Below are 5,000 nucleotides of genomic sequence, written 5' to 3'. Positions count from 1 at the left end.
GAATTTGTTCTCTTCGAGACGTAGAGTTCCTCGCCGGTGGAGAGCTGCTTTCGGCAGACGCAGCAGGTGAAACACTTGAGGTGGAAGACTCGGTCACGGGCCTTCCTCACCAGGTCCTGGGGCGAGATCCCTTGCAGGCAACCCGAACACTTCGTCCCCGAAACGCCTGTGGAGGAGATGAAAAGAAAACAAAGTGTTAGCGAGTCTGCCGCACAGGATCCCCCGGTCGTAAAAATACTTTTGAGACATTTACTCTGGGTTTGAGGTTGCTTGTGAGGCAAGTGAGTGTTCGGCTATATGTTCACCTTGTCAGTCTCTAGTTATTTATACTGTATTACTAAGCTCGCACGTGCATGAAGATATACTCACTCGTTTAACGCCTCTGCTCAAACGTTCCCGCCCGAACTAATTTGCTTACATTTAATTTTTTAGGTAATTTTTGTAATTTCATTTAGTTTTTTACTTCTATGTCTATTTGCACTAATTTCTTGAACATTTCTAAGCAGTTAGTAAACAAATATTAAAAGTAAGTTTGTGCGATTACGTTTATCAGCACGTGCGGAGTTCAATTGTATACAATCGTATGCATACATGTTTATATACATACATTCATATGTCTGTATATGCTGTATATGTGTGAGTATATGTGGGTGAGAGTATTTTGTATATGGAGTAGCTCTATTGAACAACGCCAGCACACGATAGATAGCGAAGAAGCGATGCGAGTTGAACACCATCAGATCTGTGAGCATCAATTCTTGCGCGCCCCATCCTCATCCCCCTATCAAAATCCCCGGGGAAGGAAAGCCACAATCTCCCACCAAGCTTGAGATAAGTCCCCTTCTAATCTCCTCCCATCCCCCTCCTTTCTTTTCCTCTTCCTCTTCCGAGTCTTCTTCCCTCCGCAGCCTTTTCCCCCTCGCGCGCTCTCCCCCTTGACTCGATTCCCTACCTCACGCGCGACTACCTCAACTCCCCTCTCGAGGACTCAGTGTCGATTGCAATTTAGCAGCCCAGTGAGCAAATCCCCGGATGATCCCATTTTCCTTCAAGTACAACTCTCGTCTCCCCTCATTGATGTCCGTTGATGGCTTTCCATATATTACAAACAGTTCGGTTTTTTTCCCGCTCCCCTCGACAAAGTTATTGTCTGTGGGATTTTTTTCCGCTTGTTTTTCTGGGGTGGTGGGGTGGGTAGGGGGTTGGACCACAGATGAGGAAATGGGATAGAAATTATGCTGTTATCATAAGATAGGGTTATAAGCCAGATTATTTACCCTGAAATATTAGATTGTTTTCTTAATAGGAAAATGTATTATGGCGCACATTTAGCCATATTTTCACCGCGAGGTGCTACTTCAAGGTGCAGCATGTACTCTTCGTCGTAGAGTTTGCAATGTTTGTTACTTTAAATTTTATCAAAGGAGGATTTATAGGAAATCTGACATGTTCATCCCGGACCAATTCTCCCCCTTTCGATTACATTTGAATGATCTGAAACCGTCCTGAAGAAGGAACTTCGGACTAGTTGGCAACTTTCGTCTGCTACACCTCCCTTCTTTTTTGGCCTTTTTGGAGATCTACATTTCTGCGGGGAATTTAAACTTTTATTTTGATCAGATTATTTCCGGTAGAAAGATGGTGCGGAGGTGGCAGTGTAGAGGGAGCAACTGGGAACGTTGTAGAAGTGAGAGAGACACTATTCCTTTCACCTAAGGTTCGTGTAATTTAACGGCATGTAATTGAGAAAGAGGAGGAATTCTATTTGCTTTCTGCAGCTGGAACTGCCTGCGCAATTCGGTCACTCACCAACTACTCAAGGAGCTTGACCCAGTGTTGGCATAAGGCCAACTATCTCTAGAGCCCTGTGTAAACACTGTTCCTAATGTTTGAAATGTATATTTCAATGTCGTTACTGTTCTTAATATATATATATATATATATATATATATATATTAATATATATATATATATATATATATATATATATATATATATATTATATATATATATATGTTTTTGTTTCCTTTCCTCAGTGGACTATTTTGCCTGTTGAGGCCCCTGGGCTTATAGCATTCTGCTTTTCCAGCTAGGGTTGTAACTTAGCAAGTAATAATAATTATAGTGATAATGATAATAATAATAATATTAATAATAGTAATAATGTAGTGTTTTCTTACGAATTGAATAGTCGAAAGAAGGCTATTTGTCTTCTGACATTGTCTCCTTGTGTATGCGTGTAACATTTTTTTCCTAGTTTAGTTGAGTAATTTCTTGCAAATTCTTGTATTCGGCATTTTTTTTGTCTTTAGCTCTTTTTTTTGTGAAAATATATCAAACAGTCAATATTTTTTTTCGAGAAGTGAGTTGCTTTTTGTGTCTCCGAGATAAGCAAATGCAACGAATATTGCATAAACATATGATTTATATACTGAAGTTTAATTATAAGAATCTTGGCTCATCTTCACAAATGTAAATGCATAAATTTTACTCCACTTTCTTTCACATATTATTTTGATTATTTTAACGTAATTTCTTTCACATATTATTATGATTATTTTAACGTATGTCACTGGTCAAAACGATTTTTACTTTTTTGACGATTTTCCGATGAATATAACATCATATGGCGAAAAGAATATGTTCACCAGCATTTTAGTAAATGTACTATATACATAGAGAGTAAACTTAGAAGTAATTTTAGAATCTGGTGATTTCCGAGGAGAATTGAAGCTTGGATGAGCTTCTCGTCCTTCGGAAGGGAAAAGTTGATGTCTTGCGATTGTATCATATAGTCCCTCAAGAGGACGGAGAGAGAGAGAGAGAGAGAGAGAGAGAGAGAGAGAGAGAGAGAGAGAGAGAGAGAGAGAGAGAGAGAGAGAGAGAGAGAAAGAATTCCCCACGAAAGAAATGTATATTTATATGGTAAAATAATGCAAAAGCAATGGAATTGATTAAGACTAATGCCACGCCCACTATGTCAAATTCGTCTTCGCGGTTTTTGAAATTAAGCTTTTTCCCATATACAATTTTTTTTCTTTTCTCCTCCCTTACGTACCCTACTTCTCCATTCCCTTTCCTCCTTCTATCGTGATGGACGGCTTGAAATGTCTGCAAGAGACTTCTCTCTCTCTCTCTCTCTCGCTCTCTCCTCTCTCTCTCTCTCTCTCTCCCTCTCTCTCTCTCTCTCTCTCTCTCCTCTCCACTTGGTCCTTTCTTTCCATCCTCTTAGCTGAGACGGCCATAAGCTTCCCTGATCCCTGCTTTAGAGGTTTGTTTAATCAGGCGACCCACCTCCTCTTCTCCTCCCCCCCTCCTGCAGCCGGGGGAGGGGGGGGGGCACACCCGACGGCTGAAGGATATCGTCATCATGGCCAAAAAGCCTCTCCTCTCTCTCTTTTAGCAGGTGCAACGGATCATCCCTTCACGGCGGAGCAGGTATTCATTCATATAGATACATTCATACGTAGATACATACTTCAGAAACACCTATTCGAGAAGTGTTTTTGTTGGAAATGTGAGGACTTTCGTGTTTCTTTGCTGAAATGATTGAGTATTTTTTGGTCGTTTCTGACATACTGTAATTGTCGAATAAGGATTGTTTGGTATTGTAGCATTCGATACACAGTTTATAATGTTGCAGCAATCGTGGATTAGATTTATTGCATCAAAGATAACGCTGCGGCTTTGTTGTCTGTAAATGACAACTGTTATCTGTTTATCTGTCTCCATATATATATATATATATATAGTATATATATATATATATATATATATATATATATATATATAATATATATAGTATATATATATATATATATATATATATATATATATATATATATATAATGTATGGCTGAATTTTGTTTACCAACATCGAATTCTGACGGGAGATATTGGCAAAACTGGTTTTGAGGTCAATATACGTAAATATGAGTAAATGAGTTGTGTTTAATATCTCATTATATCTCTCTCAATAATGCGTAGATAAAATTAAATCTTCTACCTCTTTACCATTCTATGTATCTATTTCTGTATCTATTTATTCGTATTGAACTAAGTGATCCATAACTACAGTAGTCTGTGAGCGGTATTGATCAGAGTTGCTTTTTGACCTTTTGCAGCGGACGTAGAAATGTTTTTTCGATTATTTTTGTAGGCTGGTTTCCATCGAAGGCCTAAAATATTATTCTTTTACACATGTGGGTTCAATTTGATGAAAACCAGGAAATAGACGAATGCTGTGAAATACAGTAGCCTTTTCAACTTCTATGATTTGATGAGTAACAAAGATTTTTACAGTATAATCAACACTTGAAACACTTACCTATCCCATAGCTAACGGCAATGCCGTAATAGTTATAGAATCTAAACATTGTTGAAAAATAGCTAACGCATTTACAGTTCTCTTGCTTGAGGGTACACTCGGGCACACTATTTTATCTAATTTGTCTTCCTCCTTGTTTTGTTAAAGTTTATATAGTTTATATAGGAGATATTGGTTTTATTATTGTTTACTCGTCCTAAAGTATTTAATTTTTCCTTTTTTTCCTTTCCTCACTGGGCTATTTTCCCTGTTGAAGCCCCTTGGCTTATAGTATCCTTGTTTTCCAGCGAGGGTTGTAGCTTAGTAATAATAATAATAATAATAATAATAATAATAATAATTGGCTATGCCCAGAGGTGACACAATTTGTCAGTCTTATAGAGTCAGTAATTCGCATTAATTTTGTTACAATTCTCATTAGAAAGAAGTAAATGTCATTGAAGTCTCTCTCTCTCTCTCTCTCTCTCTCTCTCCTCTCCTCTCTCTCCTCTCTCTCTCTCTCGGTAAGTATCAAATAGAGTTTTTGTTGAAGAATAAAAAATACTTCGGGTGTTGTTCAGTCCTTTGACAAATGAAGTAAACAAAAGTTTGCATACGTGATTTATGAAAATAAACAATATATACACATGGAGGGCTTACATACTCGTATTTGTAATTCATGGAGTTCTTAGTT

At 37.7% G+C, this 5,000-nt stretch overlaps 1 pseudogene; it reads right to left on the bottom strand.

The window, feature by feature from the left end:
* Nucleotides 1-163, bottom strand: part of LOC137653159 (LIM/homeobox protein Lhx1-like) — a 57,896-nt pseudogene extending 57,733 nt beyond the window's left edge.
* Nucleotides 164-5,000: the final 4,837 nt, after the last annotated feature.

Source organism: Palaemon carinicauda, chromosome 14 (assembly GCF_036898095.1).
Source record: "Palaemon carinicauda isolate YSFRI2023 chromosome 14, ASM3689809v2, whole genome shotgun sequence".
Taxonomy (NCBI): domain Eukaryota; kingdom Metazoa; phylum Arthropoda; class Malacostraca; order Decapoda; family Palaemonidae; genus Palaemon; species Palaemon carinicauda.
This window is presented reverse-complemented; position numbering and strand designations above follow the sequence as displayed.